Here is a 26,245-nt window from a genome sequence, read left to right as displayed (position 1 = left end):
AACTAGTTTATAAACCATTGCTTGTTGGCCGCACAGCTCCTTGTGTAATAAGGGATGAACAGCCAACAGTGATGGAAGTAAAGGGCTGCACAAATGATCCAACGATCGTTCATATGGCCCTGAACACGTCATATTTCTTGCTTGTAATATGCTCCTTAAACATCGGGCAACAGTCTACATAAAGAAAATGGAGATTACATCAGAATGGAGGTATCCATTGTAGTTATAGATTTGTTTATTCTATCTATCTAATATATCCAAAAAGGGACCGCACTCCCAAAAATGTGCACGGGTGCAAGCTGGCCGGGTCTGGGTCAGGGGCCCCCCACAAATAGCCAATTCAACAAAACAGGAGCACACCGAATAAGATGAAAGCGTGTCAGGCTTTATTCATCAGATGCCACAACGTTTCAACCGCCTCTTGCGGCCTTTGACAAGTGCTTGACAAAGACCGCGAGAGGCGGTTGAAACGTCGTGGCATCTGATGAATAAAGCCTGACACACTTTCATCTTATTCGGTGTGCTCCTGTTTTGTTTAATTGGCTATCTATCTATCTATAAATCTACATTTCATATGCATCTTTATGTCCAACATGTATTTCATAAACGTTTATTCATGGATGTAAATGTTATTATCTAGCTGGCAGCATTTGGTATACCAAACTCATAAACCACAAGATGTACCTGCCTAAACCTTACACATAGAGGAAAGTACATGCACAAAACCATAGCCTTAGCAACCCAGTAAAATAGAAGAACATTGACATGATTTCTCATCATACAAAAATGTTATGGAGTTATTGTTCAACTACAAAGGCGAGTACTCTTTCACATCCGTGTCAAGGACTTTTGTTGTTCTGCCCCTTCATAGAAGCAGAACAATGAAAATGACGGTAACACGTGGCTCCTGACGAAAATGGAATTGTGAAAAAATGTCTAATGGGATCAGTAATGTTTAAGCTAAAATTGCCAGCATTTTACCAGACAAAATAACTCCATACTGCATCATTTGCTCGGGGATTTGCGCTGAAATCTGCATTTGAGGCTCAGAACCTTAGATGCAGATGTGAACAGGCCCTGTATGTACCATAACTAGTCCAGTGTTCTAAAGTAGCACTATGGCCCAGATTTATCAAAGAACGTCTACGGTAGAGCTATTTTCCCACGTTTATTTGGGTTTATTTGACTAGCGTGCATCTTATTTATCAAGAAGGTGCAGCAGGATGATGAATTTTGCGCAGCTCTGCTGTGGTGGGAAGAGCTCTACTCCACACACTTTTTATAGACGCTTGTGAGGGAGGGAAGTAGACACTTTCCCGGGTCCTGAATTTGGCAGGTTGGGTGTTTTTACTTTCACAGAGCTGCCGTGACATTTTTACTTGCATTTTAGACACTACAATCAAATTTGATTGCGGTGTCTAAAGGGTTAAAGCCGGGCATCACCGTGATTGGTGATGTCTGTCATTAGAGATGAATCCTGGTGGTAGAAGTGATTCTCATGCCTACTGGTAGGTGATGTAGCGTTGCACTTAAAAAAGTACCTTTGCGCTCAAAATAGCGACTTTTGACAAAAGTCGCAAATGATAAATACGTGACCACTGCATAGTCAAAAAGAAAAAGTTCTATGGGTAGGCAAAAAGAGTGAAACTGTCTATATCAAAAGATTCATAATAGTCACTAAATATGCTGCTTGCGCCTGAACTGCGCCAAAACATAGACAAAAAAAGATCTAAAAGCAATGATAAATCTCCCCCTATATACCTATGATATCTCTCCCCTTCTCTCTTCTAGATTGTAATCTCATATGCAGCCTCATTTCTACTTTAGTTTTATTGTAGGCAGCTCTGAGACAGGCAAATGTTATTAGAAATTATATTAATTGTTCTCACTTAAGGAAGTTTGTACTATATAAATGGAAAAGCACAAAAAAAATCTATTTAAAATCCTCTGGCTTTGTTCTCTGCCCACTCCTATAGGTGAGTGCCCGCAATGTCTGTTTTGTAAGAACAGGCCTTTCGCTACCCACACATTCAAGCAGTCAATGGGGGGCATTTACTGGTTGCCCATAGCAACCAAACAGAGCAAAACTGTTGTTTTTTAAAAGCCCTGTAAGAAATTATAGCTGTTCTGTGATTGGTTGTTACGAACAATAAAGACAGTTTATTTTTTAGAAGTTTCCTAAAAATCTCCTGCAATGTCTAAGGCTGGGTTTACACACACACTGGGGGAGATTTATCAAAACCTGTGCAAAGGAAAAGTTGCCCAGTTGCTCATAGCAACCAATCAGATCGCTTCTTTCATTTTGCAGAAGTCTTGTTAAAAATGAAAGAAGTGAGCTGATTGGTTGCTATGGGCAACTGGGCAACTTTTCCTCTGGACGGGTTTTGATAAATCTCCCCCAGTATTTTTCTCCACCACCACTGGTCACGAGAACAGAGGTCAGTTGTCCCCCCATGTAAATGGAGTGGCAGCATGTATAGTTGATGACAGAGCAATTCATTCTGTGGGGCTTCTGAACACAGCCCTGGTTAGTGCTCTGCAATGTTTGGAAGCCCTACAGAAAATGAATGAAGCAGTGGCCGAACATGTGCGCTGCTGCAAATGATAAATGATCTCTGTTCCCATGATCAGTGAAGGTCCCAGTGGTCGGATCCCCACCCACTGATCAACAGTTATCCTCTATCATGAGATAACCCCTCCAAAGAGGACCTGTGGTCAACCCAAAAAAATGTAGTACCTTAGGGTGCCCTGATCACAGACCTTTTCACAGTTTCTTGATATGCCCTTCCCTTTCTTTGATAAAAAGGTTTACAGTTTGTCTGACAATTTAGGAAATCATTCAGATGGATGTGAACTTCATTTTAAATATGGGAGTGAATATCAGGGTTATACTGTATGGGGGTGTGGATGTTTTATATTAAAAGGCGAATATACATATTACACACTACCTTACTGTATAATCTCGCCCATCACCTGATCACATGTCACTCCCACTATTAAAATAAAGTTCACACCCATCTGACTGATTCCCTGAATTATCAGCTATAAATCATTATATCTTAGAGTATATCAATATACTGTAAAAAGGTGTGTGATCAGGGGACCCTCAGATATTTAATGCTGATACAATCTCATTTTCTTTGGGTTGGCCACAGGTCCACTTAAATATTAATTAATATTTAATTAATACTAAAGAGCAGCCCATATTGATCTTTGTGCTCTACAAGTAACCTCCTTATAAGTATAACACCTTTTTCTTTAATGTCTAAAAATTCTACATCTGTAGTGTTTCTATGAACTGGGTGAAGGATTTTCTCTGTTATCAGACATTAAAGGAATATTCCAGGAAATTTTTTTTTTTTTTTTTATATATCAACTGGCTCCAGAAAGTTAAACAGATTTGTAAATTACTTCTAATTAAAAAAATCTTAATCCTTTCAATAATTATCAGCTACTGAAGTTGAGTTGTTGTTTTCTGTCTGGCAACAGTGCTCTCTGCTGACATCTCTGCTTGTCTCGGGAGCTGCACAGAGCAGAAGAGGTTTGCTTTGGGAATTTGCTTCTAAACTGGGCGGTTCCCGAGACAGGTGTCACCAGAGAGCACTTAGACAGAAAAGAACAACTCAACTTCAGCAGCTCGTAAGTACTGAAAGGATTAAGATTTTTTAATAGAAGTGATTTACATATCTGTTTAACTTTCTGGAGCCAGTTTATATATATATATATATATATATATATATATATATATATATATATATATATATTTTTTTATTTTTTTTTATTTTTTTCCTGGATAACCCCTTTAAGGCTGCTGAAAGAGTGGCTGGGGTGTTCTTCAATGGCAAACAAAATCCAAAAGTGTCTACCTATGTGATCACTACTTTATCTCGCAAATCTCTAAAATGCTCCAGAAATATTTTAAGTTTGCCAACTTTAATCTTAGGGCTCTTTTAATTTTATTTGCTCCATATGCCGACCCCGTGCCACACTACAAAATGCCAGTACTTATACAGATGATTTTGTGAGCTATTTTCCATGATCTCTTCTAAAGCCCTGTCATTTATCACAGGACAAATTGATCATCACCAGTTACAGCCACATGCCAGGAAATGCTAACCCAGACTGCCCACACAATATTACATGTAAGTGGCTAAAGACTCTCACAGTGAGGGATGAAAGATTGTGACACAATGAATAGTCCAGGATAAAAGCTTCGTGCAATATGTGACTCCAACTGGATCTGGCAGCAATGTAACACTGCAAATTAAGAGCTAGGATAGGAAGCTATGTGACTCTATTGTTACATGTATATGTATGTAGCAGAGCTGAATTTGTTTCTTGTATTTGTTGTAGAAGAGTTCATAGGTTTGTCTAGTTATCTTGCAGTCTTATTGAAACCCACAGATAAAACATTGCAATACAATGACAAACTCAACTTTCCTACACCTAAACGTGTCCTTATAAAAGAAACAGCCTCACAAATAGCCATTATTCATCGTAGATTTTGTATATTGATAGTGCTAAAATGGATATGTTACACTGATGCATATACATTGCTTTAAATAGTAATAATATTAATAATAATAATGAATATGAATTATTTATTACAGAAATTCTTATACATTAATGGCAATACAATTGGCATAATGTATAACTTGCATTAGTTGTCAGTATAGCTCAACTGAACACACGATAATCTTATGCAATAGCACAACACATTGGAACATACAGACAAATAGGTGGTAATCAGATCCCAAAAAAGAGGAACAGACACACAAATAAAAAAAAATCAGGTATACCTAACTGTATATTAACATCATATTAGTATCATAGATACAGAACCGTACCCTAGTCACCAAGAGTGACTGGTCCAGTGTACAGATACAGATAGCCTGAACCTTCCAGATATACCAAGAAGAGATCAGCACTAATGTGGATGGGACGCACTCCCCCCATATCACTGAGTGACTTAGTTACCCCTTGTATGCACAGGCACACCTACCCCTATCCTCATGTCTACATTAAAAACTTAGAATCAACCCAAGTGCAGAATCCCCCCATTTCCATTCATGAAATACATGCATGAAAGAAGAATTGCTTAGGACTCTGTTAGCCTTAGATATCGTTCTCTATAGACAATGACAGTAAACTACATGTGATACCTGTCATAGTGAACTGAAATCAAAGACATGCCAGCTACCTACTTAGGACATAAATGAATACCAATAAGCATAGTACCTAAATGCAGACTCATCATCCCTAAACCTATAGACAGTATGTATATATATATATATATATATATATATATATATATATATATATATGTAGTGAAACAACTACTAACACAGCTGCCTGCACTGTTGGCTCCAACATTACAATAGCCATAATCTAGACGTGAACGTCTCCAGAATCCTGAGTGTTCCTTGGTGATGGAGAGACTGGAGAGCTTGGTGCATGTCACCTATGGCTCGCTCACATGTACACATGCAGATGTTTGACTCACAGACGCCGGGTGCCTAAGACCTATATGCATGCAGGGGGAACATAATGGATGATATAGATGAGGCTCCCATGCTCGGAGAGGGCGATCAATGCCGAACATACAATACATGCATGCATTGGGCACAGCACTCACCTGCAGGCAGGGCCAGTCTGATCAGACTCTGCACTGATGAGACGGATCGCATATAGCAGCACTCCCCCCCGCACCGCAGAGACAACACAGGACCCCCACACCTTACTGCAGACTCACACACACACGCAGGCTCCAAGGCACAAAGAGAGAGAGGCAGTGATGTCCCCGGCTCCCAGTAACAGTGTGCGTGTGTGTCAGAGAGCTGCGAGCAGAAGAAATGCTCAGTCTCCTCCGCTATGCCTGTGTGTATATACGTCTGTCCCCTCTGTGTGTGTTGCATGCGTCTATCTCATTACTGGGATGTGTGACCAGCTCCCTTCCCCCAAAACCAGCTGCTTCCCCATAGCAGCAAGAAGACGCTACTGTTTAGGACCCAATACAGGAGAGATTAACCCCTGGCGGCTCGAAGGGATTCTGATCACACAGCATCGGTTCCGTCATCCATATCCCCCCTCAGCGAGAGACCTGCACACCAGCAGCTCCGTCATCCATGCCCCTACACGGAGACCTGCCCAGCAACACTTCAGTCATTCATACTCCCAGGGCTGCAAAAAGAAGCCACTTGTGCCATTCACATCTCCATAGGAGCATGACTTTTAGTGAGGCTGGGTTTTACCCATAGACGTTCCCGCTCGTAGAGAATGGTTACTGCAAAAGGCAACAACATCATCATTGAAATATTTTGACTTTCCCCCCCCCCAAAATAAACATATTTTTTGTGATCAATGGGAGACTCAATTATAGGGAAAATTATTAATTTTGAACACAATTTATGGTTGTTATCCTAATAAGATATCTTGTATATAAGAAAGTCCTCACCATTCTAAAGGATCAGAATTGGGAATTATTGAAAAGATAGAGATATGTCATACTCGCATACAATCTTTCCCAACCTGTGGCTGCGCACCTGTTGCAAAACTACAATTCCCATCATGCCCTGACAGCCTACGGCTGTCAGGGCATGATGGGAGTTGTAGTTTTGCAACAGCTTCACAACAACAGAGTCGAGAACACCGGGGGAGATTTATCAAAACCAGTGCAAAGAAAAAGTTGCCTAGTTGCCCGTAGCAACCAATCGGATTGTTTCTTTCATTTTGCAGAGGCCTTGTTGAAAATGAAAGAAGGGATCTGATTGGTTGCTATGGGCAACTGGACCACTTTTCCTCTGCACAGGTTTTGATAAATCTCCCCCACTGACTTGTTATAGGTATCAGAACTATTGCTATAGAAACATGTCGGGGTAGATTTATCAAAACCTGTCCAGAGGAAAAGTTGCTGAGTTGCCCATAGCGACCAATCAGATCGCTTCTTTCACTTTGCAGAGGCCTTGTTGAAAGAGGCCTTGTTGAAAAGGAAAGAAGCGATCTGATTGGTTGCTATGGGCAACTCAGCAACTTTTCCTCTGGACAGGTTTTGATAAATCTCCCCCGTACTGTATCAGTCCCATTACAATACTTCAAAGACATCACACAACTTCTCTACACAGCATTGTGGTCAAAATGGCTATCTTATCTTTCATCCTTTTAGGGGAAGGATCATATTTCTCATTATTAGGATGAAAGCGAGAAAGCACAAACATATAGCAAAAGATGGATTTGCATATCACCTGTTCCGTAAAAAAAAAACATTGCGCCCGATACTGGGACTGAAACACCTGCAGATCACATCCGTGATTTATACTCTATAAGGGAGACCTGCACACTCTTCCTGCCATTCACACCTTAGAAAAGCCTGCACATCACTTTAGTCATTTATCCTCAGTCCCATAAAAAAGGCCTTTCTATTACATCGGTTATTTATAGCCCCATAGAAAGATCTTCACTTCAGTTCTTTGCAATCCCTTAAAAGGTCTGCACTCCCCTTCAGTCATCTACTGTATTTAACCTAAGTCTACGTTCACATGGCGGATTAAAATCCAGGCGTGCGGCATATTTCTAAGCAGGATTTGCCCATTGTCATCCAATCGTGCTAGTACTTCTCATTTCCACTGGACATGTAGGTGACACAATGACACTTATTTCTATGGCAGATGTTTTTCCACATCTGTCCTGGAACATTCTCCTGGCATGTGTACCAGGTTGCAGAAACCCCATTCAAATGCATGAGATGAAGACTGCCATTGAATTTCATGTGGACTTTAAAAAAAATTCTGAGGGGACATGCCCTTGAAATTATTTTCATCCTTTATACTTCCATCTTACGAGCCACACACCATTAATACACCCACCAAAATATCTGCGCGTCTCTTGCTATGTGTCGTCCTGTGGAAAAACCTGCACATTGTTTCCGATCTTCGTGTTTGCATAGAAATGTATTTACGTTACTTCTATTAGTTATCTTGCACATTATTCACTCATTTATACTTTTATTAAAGATTTGTATAGTACTCTACTGAGTCCATATTAAGACTTACTTACAGGGTCCTCACACGCAGGTAAATTATGGCTGCAAGTATTTGTCTGACTTTGGGTTCTGATGACCCAAACTGATACCTGTCAGTCTTCAGACCTGTTGTTCGGTCGGGAATTGGAGCTATAAAATAAATGCAAGATGGTGTCTATAATACGCCAGTGTGGGGCAAGTGCATGCTCCTATACAAACTCTTGCACATTACTTTACTCATGTATACTCCAACAAAGACCTACATATTACTCTACTCATTTATACTCCTAGAAAGACCTGAACCTTACTCTACTCATTTATACTCCAAGAAACACCTGCACCTTACTCTACTCATACTGTAAGACAGACCTTCACATTACTCTATTTATTTTTACCTCAAGACAGACCTGCACATTACCTATCTCATTTATACTCCAATAAAGACCTGCACATTACTCTACTCATTTATACTCCAATAAAGACCTGCACATTACTCTACTCATTTATACTCCAATAAAGACCTGCACATTACTCTGCTTATTTATACTCCAATAAAGACCTGCACATTACTCTACTCATTTATACTCCAATAAAGACCTGCACATTACTCTACTCATTTATACTCCAATAAAGACCTGCACATTACTCTACTCATTTATACTCCAATAAAGACCTGCACATTACTCTACTCATTTATACTCCAATAAAGACCAGCACATTACTTTACTCATGTATACTCCAATAAAGACCAGCACATTACTCTACTCATTTATACTCCAATAAAGACCCGCACATTACTCTACTCATGTATACTCCAATAAAGACCTGCACATTACTCTACTCATTTACTCTCCAATAAAGACCTGCACATTACTCTACTCATTTATACTCCAATAAACACCTGCACATTACTCTACTCATTTATACTCCAATAAAGACCAGCACATTACTCTACTCATTTATACTGCAATAAAGACCAGCACATTACTCTACTCATGTATACTCCAATAAAGACCTGCACATTACTCTACTCATGTATACTCCAAAAAGACCTGCACATTACTCTACTCATTTACTCTCCAATAAAGACCTGCACATTACTCTACTCATTTATGCTCCAATAAAGACCTGCACATTACTCTACTCATTTATACTGCAATAAAGACCAGCACATTACTCTACTCATTTATACTCCAATAAAGACCTGCACATTACTCTACTCATTTATACTCCAATAAAGACCAGCACATTACTCTACTCATTTATACTCCAATAAAGACCTGCACATTACTCTACTCATTTATACTCCAATAAAGACCAGCACATTACTCTACTCATTTATACTCCAATAAAGACCAGCACATTACTCTACTCATGTATACTCCAATAAAGACCTGCACATTACTCTACTCATGTATACTCCAATAAAGACCAGCACATTACTCTACTCATTTATACTCCAATAAAGACTAGCACATTACTCTACTCATTTATACTCCAATACAGACCTGCACATTACTCTACTCATTTACACTGCAAGCAAGACTAGCACATTACTCTACTCATTTATACTGCAAGCAAGACCTGCACATTACTCTACTCATTTATACTCCAATAAAGACCAGCACATTACTTACTCATTTATACTCCAATAAAGACCAGCACATTACTCTACTCATTTAACTTGCAAGCAAGACCTGCACATTACCTATCTCATTTACACTGCAAGCAAGACCAGCACATTAATCTACTCATTTATACTCCAATAAAGACCAGCACATTACTCTACTCATTTATACTCCAATAAAGACCTGCACATTACTCTGCTTATTTATACTCCAATAAAGACCTGCACATTACTCTACTCATTTATACTCCAATAAAGACCTGCACATTACTCTACTCATTTATACTCCAATAAAGACCAGCACATTACTCTACTCATGTATACTCCAATAAAGACCTGCACATTACTCTACTCATTTATACTCCAATAAAGACCAGCACATTACTCTACTCATGTATACTCCAATAAAGACCTGCACATTACTCTACTCATTTACTCTCCAATAAAGACCTGCACATTACTCTACTCATTTATATTCCAATAAACACCTGCACATTACTCTACTCATTTATACTCCAATAAAGACCAGCACATTACTCTACTCATTTATACTGCAATAAAGACCAGCACATTACTCTACTCATATATACTCCAATAAAGACCTGCACATTACTCTACTCATGTATACTCCAAAAAGACCTGCACATTACTCTACTCATTTACTCTCCAATAAAGACCTGCACATTACTCTACTCATTTATGCTCCAATAAAGACCTGCACATTACTCTACTCATTTATACTGCAATAAAGACCAGCACATTACTCTACTCATTTATACTCCAATAAAGACCTGCACATTACTCTACTCATTTATACTCCAATAAAGACCTGCACATTACTCTACTCATTTATACTCCAATAAAGACCAGCACATTACTCTACTCATGTATACTCCAATAAAGACCTGCACATTACTCTACTCATGTATACTCCAATAAAGACCAGCACATTACTCTACTCATTTATACTCCAATAAAGACTAGCACATTACTCTACTCATTTATACTCCAATACAGACCTGCACATTACTCTACTCATTTACACTGCAAGCAAGACTAGCACATTACTCTACTCATTTATACTGCAAGCAAGACCTGCACATTACTCTACTCATTTATACTCCAATAAAGACCAGCACATTACTCTACTCATGTATACTCCAATAAAGACCTGCACATTACTCTACTCATGTATACTCCAATAAAGACCAGCACATTACTCTACTCATTTATACTCCAATAAAGACTAGCACATTACTCTACTCATTTATACTCCAATACAGACCTGCACATTACTCTACTCATTTACACTGCAAGCAAGACTAGCACATTACTCTACTCATTTATACTGCAAGCAAGACCTGCACATTACTCTACTCATTTATACTCCAATAAAGACCAGCACATTACTTACTCATTTATACTCCAATAAAGACCAGCACATTACTCTACTCATTTACATTACAAGCAAGACCTGCACATTACCTATCTCCTTTACACTGCAAGCAAGACCAGCACATTACTCTACTCATTTATACTCCAATAAAGACCAGCACATTACTCTACTCATGTATACTCCAATAAAGACCTGCACATTACTCTACTCATGTATACTCCAATAAAGACCTGCACATTACTCTACTCATTTATACTCCAATAAAGACCTGCACATTACTCTACTCATTTATACTCCAATAAAGACCTGCACATTACTCTACTCATTTATACTCCAATAAAGACCTGCACATTACTCTGCTTATTTATACTCCAATAAAGACCTGCACATTACTCTACTCATTTATACTCCAATAAAGACCTGCACATTACTCTACTCATTTATTCTCCAATAAAGACCAGCACATTACTCTACTCATGTATACTCCAATAAAGACCTGCACATTACTCTACTCATTTACTCTCCAATAAAGACCTGCACATTACTCTACTCATTTATACTCCAATAAAGACCAGCACATTACTCTACTCATTTATACTGCAATAAAGACCAGCACATTACTCTACTCATGTATACTCCAATAAAGACCTGCACAATACTCTACTCATGTATACTCCAATAAAGACCTGCACATTACTCTACTCATTTACTCTCCAATAAAGACCTGCACATTACTCTACTCATTTATACTCCAATAAAGACCTGCACATTACTCTACTCATTTATACTCCAATAAAGACCAGCACATTACTCTACTCATTTATACTCCAATAAAGACTAGCACATTACTCTACTCATTTATACTTCAATAAAGACCTGCACATTACTCTACTCATTTATAATCCAATAAAGACCAGCACATTACTCTACTCATTTACATTACAAGCAAGACCTGCACATTACTCTACTCATTTATACTCCAATAAAGACCAGCACATTACTCTACTCATTTATACTCCAATAAAGACCAGCACATTACTCTACTCATTTATACTCCAATAAAGACCTGCACATTACTCTACTCATTTATACTCCAATAAAGACCTGCACATTACTCTACTCATTTATACTCCAATAAAGACCAGCACATTACTCTACTCATGTATACTCCAATAAAGACCTGCACATTACTCTACTCATTTATACTCCAATAAAGACCAGCACATTACTCTACTCATGTATACTCCAATAAAGACCTGCACATTACTCTACTCATTTACTCTCCAATAAAGACCTGCACATTACTCTACTCATTTATATTCCAATAAACACCTGCACATTACTCTACTCATTTATACTCCAATAAAGACCAGCACATTACTCTACTCATTTATACTGCAATAAAGACCAGCACATTACTCTACTCATATATACTCCAATAAAGACCTGCACATTACTCTACTCATGTATACTCCAAAAAGACCTGCACATTACTCTACTCATTTACTCTCCAATAAAGACCTGCACATTACTCTACTCATTTATGCTCCAATAAAGACCTGCACATTACTCTACTCATTTATACTGCAATAAAGACCAGCACATTACTCTACTCATTTATACTCCAATAAAGACCTGCACATTACTCTACTCATTTATACTCCAATAAAGACCTGCACATTACTCTACTCATTTATACTCCAATAAAGACCAGCACATTACTCTACTCATGTATACTCCAATAAAGACCTGCACATTACTCTACTCATGTATACTCCAATAAAGACCAGCACATTACTCTACTCATTTATACTCCAATAAAGACTAGCACATTACTCTACTCATTTATACTCCAATACAGACCTGCACATTACTCTACTCATTTACACTGCAAGCAAGACTAGCACATTACTCTACTCATTTATACTGCAAGCAAGACCTGCACATTACTCTACTCATTTATACTCCAATAAAGACCAGCACATTACTCTACTCATGTATACTCCAATAAAGACCTGCACATTACTCTACTCATGTATACTCCAATAAAGACCAGCACATTACTCTACTCATTTATACTCCAATAAAGACTAGCACATTACTCTACTCATTTATACTCCAATAAAGACTAGCACATTACTCTACTCATTTATACTGCAATAAAGACCAGCACATTACTCTACTCATATATACTCCAATAAAGACCTGCACATTACTCTACTCATGTATACTCCAAAAAGACCTGCACATTACTCTACTCATTTACTCTCCAATAAAGACCTGCACATTACTCTACTCATTTATGCTCCAATAAAGACCTGCACATTACTCTACTCATTTATACTGCAATAAAGACCAGCACATTACTCTACTCATTTATACTCCAATAAAGACCTGCACATTACTCTACTCATTTATACTCCAATAAAGACCTGCACATTACTCTACTCATTTATACTCCAATAAAGACCAGCACATTACTCTACTCATGTATACTCCAATAAAGACCTGCACATTACTCTACTCATGTATACTCCAATAAAGACCAGCACATTACTCTACTCATTTATACTCCAATAAAGACTAGCACATTACTCTACTCATTTATACTCCAATACAGACCTGCACATTACTCTACTCATTTACACTGCAAGCAAGACTAGCACATTACTCTACTCATTTATACTGCAAGCAAGACCTGCACATTACTCTACTCATTTATACTCCAATAAAGACCAGCACATTACTCTACTCATGTATACTCCAATAAAGACCTGCACATTACTCTACTCATGTATACTCCAATAAAGACCAGCACATTACTCTACTCATTTATACTCCAATAAAGACTAGCACATTACTCTACTCATTTATACTCCAATACAGACCTGCACATTACTCTACTCATTTACACTGCAAGCAAGACTAGCACATTACTCTACTCATTTATACTGCAAGCAAGACCTGCACATTACTCTACTCATTTATACTCCAATAAAGACCAGCACATTACTTACTCATTTATACTCCAATAAAGACCAGCACATTACTCTACTCATTTACATTACAAGCAAGACCTGCACATTACCTATCTCCTTTACACTGCAAGCAAGACCAGCACATTACTCTACTCATTTATACTCCAATAAAGACCAGCACATTACTCTACTCATGTATACTCCAATAAAGACCTGCACATTACTCTACTCATGTATACTCCAATAAAGACCTGCACATTACTCTACTCATTTATACTCCAATAAAGACCTGCACATTACTCTACTCATTTATACTCCAATAAAGACCTGCACATTACTCTACTCATTTATACTCCAATAAAGACCTGCACATTACTCTGCTTATTTATACTCCAATAAAGACCTGCACATTACTCTACTCATTTATACTCCAATAAAGACCTGCACATTACTCTACTCATTTATTCTCCAATAAAGACCAGCACATTACTCTACTCATGTATACTCCAATAAAGACCTGCACATTACTCTACTCATTTACTCTCCAATAAAGACCTGCACATTACTCTACTCATTTATACTCCAATAAAGACCAGCACATTACTCTACTCATTTATACTGCAATAAAGACCAGCACATTACTCTACTCATGTATACTCCAATAAACACCTGCACATTACTCTACTCATGTATACTCCAATAAAGACCTGCACATTACTCTACTCATTTACTCTCCAATAAAGACCTGCACATTACTCTACTCATTTATGCTCCAATAAAGACCTGCACATTACTCTACTCATTTATACTGCAATAAAGACCAGCACATTACTCTACTCATTTATACTCCAATAAAGACCTGCACATTACTCTACTCATTTATACTCCAATAAAGACCAGCACATTACTCTACTCATTTATACTCCAATAAAGACTAGCACATTACTCTACTCATTTATACTTCAATAAAGACCTGCACATTACTCTACTCATTTATAATCCAATAAAGACCAGCACATTACTCTACTCATTTACATTACAAGCAAGACCTGCACATTACTCTACTCATTTATACTCCAATAAAGACCAGCACATTACTCTACTCATTTATACTCCAATAAAGACCAGCACATTACTCTACTCATTTATACTCCAATAAAGACCTGCACATTACTCTACTCATTTATACTCCAATAAAGACCTGCACATTACTCTACTCATTTATACTCCAATAAAGACCTGCACATTACTCTACTCATTTATACTCCAATACAGACCTGCACATTACTCTACTCATTTACACTGCAAGCAAGACTAGCACATTACTCTACTCATTTATACTGCAAGCAAGACCTGCACATTACTCTACTCATTTATACTCCAATAAAGACCAGCACATTACTTACTCATTTATACTCCAATAAAGACTAGCACATTACTCTACTCATTTATACTGCAAGCAAGACCTGCACATTACTATACACATTTATACTCCAATAAAGACCTGCACATTACTCTACTCATTTATACTCCAATAAAGACCAGCACATTACTCTACTCATTTATACTCCAATAAAAACCAGCACATTACTCTACTCATTTATACTCCAATAAAGACCTGCACATTACTCTACTCATTTATACTCCAATAAAGACCTGCACATTACTCTACTCATTTATACTCCAATAAAGACCTGCACATTACTCTACTCATTTGTACTCCAATAAAGACCTGCACATTACTCTACTCATGTATACTCCAATGAAGACCTGCACATTACTCTACTCATGTATACTCCAATAAAGACCTGCACATTACTCTACTCATGTATACTCCAATAAAGACCTGCACATTACTCTACTCATGTATACTCCCATAAAGACCTGCACATTACTCTACTCATTTATACTCCAATAAAGACCAGCACATTACTTACTCATTTATACTCCAATAAAGACCTGCACATTACTATACTCATTTATACTCCAATACAGACCAGCACATTACTCTACTCATTTATACTCCAATAAAGACCTGCACATTACTCTACTCATTTATAATCCAATAAAGACCAGCACATTACTTACTCATTTATACTCCAATAAAGACCAGCACATTACTCTACTCATTTACATTACAAGCAAGACCTGCACATTACTCTACTCATTTATACTCCAATAAAGACCAGCACATTACTCTACTCATTTATACTCCAATAAAGACCAGCACATTACTCTACTCATTTATACTCCAATAAAGACCTGCACATTACTCTACTCATTTATACTCCAATAAAGACCTGCACATTACTCTACTCATTTATACTCCAATAAAGACCTGCACATTACTCTACTCATTTATACTCCAATACAGACCTGCACATTACTCTACTCATTTACACTGCAAGCAAGACCAGCACATTACCATACTCAGTTATACTCCAATAAAGACCTGCACATTACTATACTCAGTTATACTCCAATAAAGACCAGTACATTACTCTACTCATTTATACTCCAATAAAGACCAGCACATTACTATATTCAGTTATACTCCAATAAAGACCAGCACATTACTATACTCAGTTATACTCCAATAAAGACCAGCACATTACTATATTCAGTTATACTCCAATAAAGACCAGCACATTACTATACTCAGTTATACTCCAATAAAGACCTGCACATTACCATACTCAGTTATACTTCAATAAAGACCAGCACATTACTATACTCAGTTATACTCCAATAAAGACCAGCACATTACTATACTCAGTTATACTCCAATAAAGACCAGCACATTACTATACTCATTTATACTCCAATAAAGACCAGCACATTACTATACTCAGTTATACTCCAATAAAGACCAGCACATTACCATACTCAGTTATACTCCAATAAAGACCTGCACATTACTATACTCATTTATACTCCAATAAAGACCTGCACATTACTATACTCAGTTATACTCCAATAAAGACCTGCACATTACTATACTCATTTATACTCCAATAAAGACCTGCACATTACTGTACTCATTTATACTCCAATAAAGACCTGCACATTACTATACTCAGTTATACTCCAATAAAGACCTGCACATTACTATGTATGACTCTATATTTATTTATTTATTTCAATTGATTTTTATAAACAAATATTTTCTTGAGATTTTCCAAAATACATAAACAATACAGGAACAATACCAAACAGAAAGATGTGTACATCATGAGGTATGTATGAACCATGAAATGACCACCAAAGATCCTTTAGCATAAAGAGTCCATAAATGTGCTCGGTGTTGGGGAGAAGTGTTCCTAGAGAGGTTTCAAACAATGACGAAATAATGCCTATGTGGCTCATTGGTCTCACTGGGGGACATGTATCAAAGATTTTACCCCTGTTTTGTGTGTATTTTTTTGCGCAAAATTTTGCGCAAGCCCTTTTTTTGCGCAATTTTTTGTGCACGTTTTGGTAGAGCATGTCCTCCAGATGTGGCCTAATCGGGGTACCTTGGAGTGACATCTATAGAACGCATGGATTTATTAACTGCGTACTTTTTTTTTACACCAAAAATTTTGCCGCAAGAGCTGTTTTTGTTTGCGCAAATATAAGCCATCTTGGACTTAACGTAGCAAGATGCTCTAAATCATTGATTCTATTTTCCAAAGAGTGGATTGAGGAGATTACTATATTTACCTGCAATTTATGAAGCTCATTGCACTTGATTGATAAATTTAGCGCTTCTGCACATAATTTAGAATTCGGGAAAAGGGGTAAAATACTTCTACCATACACAAATAATGATACATGTCCCCCACTATGTACACCTCTAAGTGTAAATGTTTAATACAAATTAATGTTGTTCAGTGTCTCAGAAAGATGTGCAGCAGAAAGTACCTAGTTAGTATGATTTATTTCTCAAGGTGCCAAGCAGGGTATGGACACTTGCCAAGATGCATCGGTATATTAATGGGTTAGTTATGGTAGTTCTTACTTTTAGCCCAGGCTTCCCTGGATCTCAGGGATTTTGGCTGGGTATGAGATTGTAAGGCCGATAACCTCTCTACCTTACAAGTTAACATAGTCAACAGCCTCATCAATGTGAGGAATCGAGGTCTGCTTCCAGTGTCTTGTAGTTATGCGTTTTGTAGACGTTAACAGAAATGCCACTATCATTTTATGGGCCACAGAGAATTGATTCACGTCTACTAGACTAAAAGGGAGGCTATTTAGAGGTTGTGTTTAACCTCAGAGCTCGGAATATTAGATATAATGGAAATGACAGCTTACCACAAGGTTTGCAGATACACCCAGTCCCATACTACATGTACGAGTGCCTTTCTGTCCACACTCACTCCAGCATAAGAACGATTCTATATTTAGACCTGAACATTACTCTTCTCATTTATACTCACATAGTAATATCTGCACATTACTCTACTCATTTATACTCACATAGTAGTTCCTGCACATTACTCTTCTCATTTATACTCACATAGTAGTTCCTGCACATTACTCTTCTCACTTATACTCACATAGTAGCTCCTGCACATTACTCTACTCATTTATACTCACATGGTAGTTCCTGCACATTACTCTTCTCATTTATACTCACATAGTAGTTCCTGCACATTACTCTACTCATTTATACTCACATAGTAGTTCCTGCACATTGCATTTCTCATTTATACTCACATAGTAGTTCCTGAACATTACTCTTCTCATTTATACTCACATAGTAGTTCCTGCACATTACTCTTCTCATTTATACTCAAATAGTAATATCTGCACATTACTCTACTCATTTATACTCACATAGTAGTTCCTGCACATTACTCTTCTCATTTATACTCCCATAGTAGTTCCTGCACATTACTCTTCTCATTTGTACTTCCATAGTAATATCCGCACATTACTCTTCTCATTTATACTCTCATAGTAGTTCCTGCACATTACTCTACTCATTTATACTTCCATAGTAATATCTGCACATTACTCTTCTCACTTATACTAACATAGTAGCTTCTGCACATTACTCTACTCATTTATACTCACATAGTAGTTCCTGCACATTACTCTTCTCATTTATACTCACATAGTAGTTCCTGCACATTACTCTTCTCATTTATACTCACATAGTAGTTCCTGCACATTACTCTACTCATTTATACTCACATGGTAGTTCCTGCACATTACTCTTCTCATTTATACTCACATAGTAGTTCCTGAACATTACTCTTCTCATTTATACTCACATAGTAGTTCCTGCACATTACTCTTCTCATTTATACTCACATAGTAGTTCCTGCACATTACTCTTCTCATTTATACTTCCATAGCAATATCTGCACATTACTCTTCTCATTTATACTCACATAGTAGTTCCTGCACATTACTCTTCTCATTTATACTCACATAGTAGTTCCTGCACATTACTCTTCTCATTTATACTCACATAGTAATATCTGCACATTACTCTTCTCATTTATACTCACATAGTAGTTCCTGAACATTACTCTTCTCATTTATACTCCCATAGTAGTTCCTGCACATTACTCTTCTCATTTATACTTCCATAGTAATATCTGCACATTACTCTACTCATTTATACTCACATAGTAGTTCCTGCACATTACTCTTCTCATTTATACTCACATAGTAGTTCCTGCACATTACTCTTCTCACTTATACTCACATAGTAATTCCTGCACATTACTCTTCTCATTTATACTTCCATAGTAGTTCCTGCACATTACTCTTCTCATTTATACTCACATAGTAATATCTGCACATTACTCTTCTCATTTATACTCACATAGTAGTTCCTGCACATTACTCTTCTAATTTATACTCACATAGTAATATCTGCACATTACTCTTCTCATTTATACTCACATAGTAGTTCCTGCACATTACTCTACTCATTTATACTCACATAGTAGTTCCTGCACATTACTCTTCTCATTTATACTCACATAGTAATATCTGCACATTACTCTTCTCATTTATACTCACATAGTAGTTCCTGAACATTACTCTTCTCATTTATACTCACATAGTAGTTCCTGCACATTACTCTTCTCATTTATACTCACATAGTAGTTCCTGCACATTACTCTTCTCATTCATACTCACATAGTAGGTCCTGCACATTACTCTTCTCATTTATACTCACATAGTAATATCTGCACATTACTCTTCTCATTTATACTCACATAGTAGGTCCTGAACATTACTCTTCTCATTTATACTTCCATAGCAATATCTGCACATTACTCTTCTCATTTATACTCACATAGTAGTTCCTGCACATTACTCTTCTCATTCATACTCACATAGTAGGTCCTGCACATTACTCTTCTCATTTATACTCACATAGTAATATCTGCACATTACTCTTCTCATTTATACTCACATAGGAGTTCCTGAACATTACTCTTCTCATTTATACTCCCATAGTAGTTCCTGCACATTACTCTTCTCATTTATACTTCCATAGTAATATCTACACATTACTCTACTCATTTATACTCACATAGTAGTTCCTGCACATTACTCTTCTCATTTATACTCACATAGTAGTTCCTGCACATTACTCTTCTCACTTATACTCACATAGTAATTCTGCACATTACTCTTCTCATTTATACTTCCATAGTAGTTCCTGCACATTACTCTTCTCATTTATACTCACATAGTAATATCTGCACATTACTCTTCTCATTTATACTCACATAGTAGTTCCTGCACATTACTCTTCTCATTTATACTCACATAGTAATATCTGCACATTACTCTTCTCATTTATACTCACATAGTAGCTCCTGCACATTACTCTTCTCATTTATACTCACATAGTAGTTCCTGAACATTACTCTTCTCATTTATACTCCCATAGTAGTTCCTGCACATTACTCTTCTCATTTATACTTCCATAGTAATATCTGCACATTACTCTACTCATTTATACTCACATAGTAGTTCCTGCACATTACTCTACTCATTTATACTCACATAGTAGTTCCTGCACATTACTCTACTCATTTATACTCACATAGTAATATCTGCACATTACTCTTCTCATTTATACTCACATAGTAGCTCCTGCACATTACTCTTCTCATTTATACTCACATAGTAGTTCCTGCACATTACTCTTCTCATTTATACTCTCATAGTAGTTCCTGCACATTACTCTTCTCATTTATACTCACATAGTAGTTCCTGCACATTACTCTTCTCATTTATACTCACATAGTAGTTCCTGCACATTACTCTTCTCATTTATACTCACATAGTAGTTACTGCACATTACTCTTTTCATTTATACTCACATAGTAGTTCCTGCACATTACTCTTCTCATTTATACTCACATAGTAGTTCCTGCACATTACTCTTCTCATTTATACTCACATAGTAGTTCCTGCACATTACTCTTCTCATTTATACTCACATAGTAATATCTGCACATTACTCTTCTCATTCATACTCACATAGTAGCTCCTGCACATTACTCTTCTCATTTATACTCACATAGTAGTTCCTGCACATTACTCTTCTCATTTATACTCACATAGTAGTTCCTGCACATTACTCTTCTCATTTATACTCACATAGTAGTTCCTGCACATTACTCTTCTCATTTATACTCACATAGTAGTTCCTGCACATTACTCTTCTCATTTATACTCACATAGTAGTTCCTGCACATTACTCTTCTCATTTATACTCACATAGTAATATCTGCACATTACTCTTCTCATTCATACTCACATAGTAGCTCCTGCACATTACTCTTCTCATTTATACTCACATAGTAGTTCCTGCACATTACTCTTCTCATTTATACTCACATAGTAGTTCCTGCACATTACTCTTCTCATTTATATTCTCATAGTAATATCTGCACATTACTCTTCTCATTTATACTCTCATAGTAGTTCCTGCACATTACTCTTCTCATTTATACTTCCATAGTAATATCTGCACATTACTCTTCTCATTTATACTCACATAGTAGTTCCTGCACATTACTCTTCACATTTATACTCACATAGTAGTTCCTGCACATTACTCTTCTCATTTATACTCACATAGTAGTTCCTGCACATTACTCTTCTCATTTATACTTCCATAGTAATATCTGCACATTACTCTACTCATTTATACTCACATAGTAGTTCCTGCACATTACTCTACTCATTTATACTCACATAGTAGTTCCTGCACATTACTCTTCTCATTTATACTTCCATAGTAATATCTGCACATTACTCTTCTCACTTATACTCATAAAAAGACCTACATTTTAATCTTTAAGCAGGAAGAGGCTGGGCCAGTCCAGTATAGGCCCAGGAAGATGGTGGCACTGATGTATACAATGTGAGCACACTGGAACACTGCACCAAAACGCTGGGAGGAGAAGGTAAAGGTGTGTTTTGGCACTAAGGGAATGAGTGTGTGCTGTCGAGCAGACCTGTGATTGACCTGTGTAAATTGCCATCCTTGTGGCCTGTAAATCGGAGGCACGTCAGTGAACTGGAGGCCATAGTGGACTTGTTGATCATGGCGAATTGGTGGGATGGAGGGTGGAGCTGCTTGTTTATTAAAATGAGTGACAGGGGCTGTGGAGATACTACATAGTCAATGGGACACTACATTGAAGTCAATGGGCAGCAAAATCTGCAGCAGATCTGCTGTAAAAATATGCACATGTGAACGTGCTGTAAAGTAGGAACACTCTTACCTGCTTACAATTGTCAGTTCATTCATAGATTCCAAGGACACATTACAGAGGAATCATTATAATGCTGAGTCATAATGCAAGAAACCAACATGTTAATTAAAGATGAGCGAACTTACATTGATTCAATTTGTCACAAACTTCTCAGCTCGGCATTGATGACTTTATCCTGCATAAATTAGTTCAGCCTTCAGGTGCTCCGGTGGGCTGGAAGAGGTAGATACAGTCCTAGGAGAGAGTCTCCAGCCCATCGGAGCACCTGAAAGCTGAACTAATTTATGCAGGATAAAGTCAGCAACTGCCGAGCCGAGAAATTTGTGACGAATTGAATCACTGTAACTTCACTCATCTCTAATATTAAGAGCCAACAGGTCCTCTATTAGGATGGGGCAGAAGGTCACATGCAGTATCTTCTATAACTTGTAAATCCACTTTTGGCTTTGGTATACATCAAAGCCAGAAGTGGATTTAAAAGATATGAAAGATATAAACTGAGAATGTTTTTTTTTTCTTCCTGCTTGATCCACCTCTGGCTTTGGCTCAAAAAAACTGAATCAAAAACTGCAGTGTGAGAAACCCTGATAAGTGGAGCTAAGGGCTCGTTCACATTTTATTGCAAGTTAGCAAAGTGTTTGAAGGGGGGTGAGTTTGAAGGGGGGGGGGGGGCTCTTTATTGCAGATTTTCGGCAGCAGAATTTCAACTGCGGAAAATCAGCTGCTGGCCCCATTGAAGCCCTGCTTCCCACCTCCTACCAATAATTGTAAAGATACTTCAAATAGCACCCCAACAGACTGCAGTGCACAGGGGGACAAGCCAGCTACAGTCCTCTCCAATATACAGTCCCATGTAAATATCACTTCCCTGCCTTAAACATAACAGCCCCATGTAAATAACACTACTCCCCTCTCCTACATAAAGTACTTTATAAATAACACAACCCCCTCCACTATACAGTTGCATGTAACAAACACCACCCCCTTCTCTCCAATATGCAGTCTCATGTAAATAACTACTTCCCTCTCCTACATACAGTCCCATGTAAATAACACTACTCTCCTCTCCTACATACAGTCCTATGTAAATAACACAACCCCCCTCCACTATACAGTTGCATGTAAATAACACCGACCTCTTCTCTCCAACATACAGTCCCATGTAAATAACCACTCCATTCTCTTCAACATACAGTCTTATGTAAATGACACTACTTTCCTCTCTCCAACATGCAATCCCATGTAAATAACACTGCTCCTATCTTTCCAACAAACAGTCCCATGCAAATAACACCCCCCAACATGCAGTCCCATGTAAATAACACTTCCTTCTCTTTAATATACAGTCCCATGTAAATTACACTGCTCCCCTCTCTTTAATAAACAGCCCCATGTAAATAACACCACCTGCTCTCTAACAGACAGTCCCATGTAAATAATATCACTGCCCTCTAACACACTTACCACTTGCTTTCTGTATGCTGTAGTACTATATAATAGTGCAGTCCAGGAGGCCCCGCCCCTAACATGATGCCATTATAACCAGGAGCTACTGACCTAATGGTGGTAAGTGATCTTCCTCCTAAACTGCTCCATGTAACTGCAGCCTCTTCCCCTGCACAATGCACTGGCTGTACTACCCGGCTGTGCAGGGGAAGACAGGGAAGAGCAGCCACAGTCCAGCCCAGCAGCCAAAAGTTTCGGACACAGGCTCGAGCCCTGGTTGCTATAGATGGAAGGGATTGCTGATTAAGTCAGGGGCCACAGAAAAGAAAAGAGAGCGTCAACAGTTAGAAAATATGTCAACTTTGAGTCAATGGATGTAATAGTTCTGTAAACTATCTGCAGGGGGCTCCTATGTGGAGAGGGGTAATGACCTGAATGTAGACTATGAGTGAAGTGACCTGGTTAAGTGTTTGTGATGCCAGGAGTGTTAACCCACCACACCAAGGATGAAGTTGTTGCAGGTGCCAAGTGCCGAGTAAGGAATACCACAAATGCAAGGTTAGGGAAATCACTGTTAAACTTAACAGGAATAGCAGCTCCGTAATACAAACAGAACAGTTTAGTTTCAGTGCAATTTCACAGAAGGATGCTATAGGGAACCATAGTTGCTTTTTTGGCTATTTGGGAAAGGTAGTCCACCTCAACTAAAATGTGACTTGACTGGTCTGAACTTGACGTGGACAGACTTGACTGAGCTAGCCTTGATGTGACTAGACTGACTGACTGGGACTAGATGTGGATTAGACATGACTTGACTTGGGAGCTGGCAATCACTTACTCTCACAACTTCACTTGTAGAACCCGTGTAAGGGCTTATTGCCAGGATGGACTTGTATGGACTGAATTTGCCGGAGGCTTACATTATTCTCTTCTTTGCCTATGTGGCCAGATGGCTCTTTTGGCAATTCTCCCTAAAGCTGGATGGAACTGGACAACCTGGTCAGCAGGATACTGGGGAAGAAACTGGAAACTGTTGCTAAGAAACTGGAATCTTTGCAGCAACAGGGTCTTTTAGGCCCACAGCAAAGGTCTAAACTGAACCACCACTCACTCTTCTCTTCTCAACTGACTAACTCCTCCGCATCTGGACAGATCTGGGGGACCAGGGAAAGAGGCCCTGATTGGCCAAAGTGCACATGTGACCCCTAATGCATCCTCCTTCACAGTTACAGTTAACACTTTCCTGTCAATGGAACATAAAAAAGAAATTACAAAACAAATGAAATGTACACCTGGAACTGTGGGCCCGAGCAGACACAATAAAGTGACATCCACCTGACAGGGCAGATGGACAAGTGTATCCCGCCCCAGGACACCGAACATACATTCAGAGGGCAAGCTGCCTCCACGGTGTCCTACCTGCAAGGGAGAAAGTTACATACAGGGGATAAGGAGGGCAAACTACCTACAGGGACAAGCTACCTCCAGACTGAACAAACCAAACCTGGAAAAGCAGTTGTGAGTAGCAACATCGTCCATACCAGTAGATATTACCTGGCTCACTATAGAGAAGCAGTTCCAGCCATCAAATTAGGGGTGAATTATTTGTTTATAGGGATACTCTGCTCTGCACCTGACATCTATGAGGTTTGCAGTTTGCTCTATAGAACTTTTAAAATAATTTATTATCACTTTTTTGTTTGCTCACTCACCACCACGTTTTTTCACACGGTGTATATATTGAAACTTTTTTAGGGTTGTGCTTCTACATCCCCTCCTCCAAATCTATTACAAACAACCTTTATATACTCAACCAGGTCACGGTTACATTACCTGTTCCAATTTATTATTTTCTCCTGTGCACTCTAGCATCAGGGAGGGTACGTCATCGTGGCTGAGGCTATCCTATTAAGGAGATGGGTCCCTCAAAGGGCAGGGTCAGTGAGGGGGGCTCTATAGTCGAGGGAGGGCACCATCTCCTGATCCCCCACCCCCTAGTGGCCTCCATGTCTTTTGACCCACTAACCATCATACACC

The 26,245-nt window shown here is 38.2% G+C and overlaps 1 protein-coding gene across 4 annotated transcripts in view; it reads right to left on the bottom strand.

Annotated features, from left to right (window-relative positions):
- The window catches only part of ASIC1 (acid sensing ion channel subunit 1), a 355,544-nt gene that overhangs the window by 259,452 nt on the left and 69,847 nt on the right, over window positions 1-26,245 (bottom strand). The window contains exon 1 of one of the 4 annotated variants that reach the window (XM_056555377.1): window positions 25,047-25,184. The exons of 1 other annotated variant lie outside the window; for it this stretch is intronic. The gene's annotated coding sequence lies outside the window, so the exon portion shown is untranslated. Of the gene's footprint in view, window positions 1-5,635; window positions 6,183-6,454; window positions 6,587-25,046; window positions 25,185-26,245 lie in introns of those variants that run through there. 2 more of the 4 variants (XM_056555378.1, XM_056555376.1) reach the window with 2 other exon arrangements.

Source organism: Hyla sarda, chromosome 2 (genome assembly GCF_029499605.1).
Source record: "Hyla sarda isolate aHylSar1 chromosome 2, aHylSar1.hap1, whole genome shotgun sequence".
NCBI lineage: Eukaryota > Metazoa > Chordata > Amphibia > Anura > Hylidae > Hyla > Hyla sarda.
The sequence above is the reverse complement of the archived record's forward strand: the minus strand, read 5'-3'. Positions and strand labels throughout refer to the sequence as shown.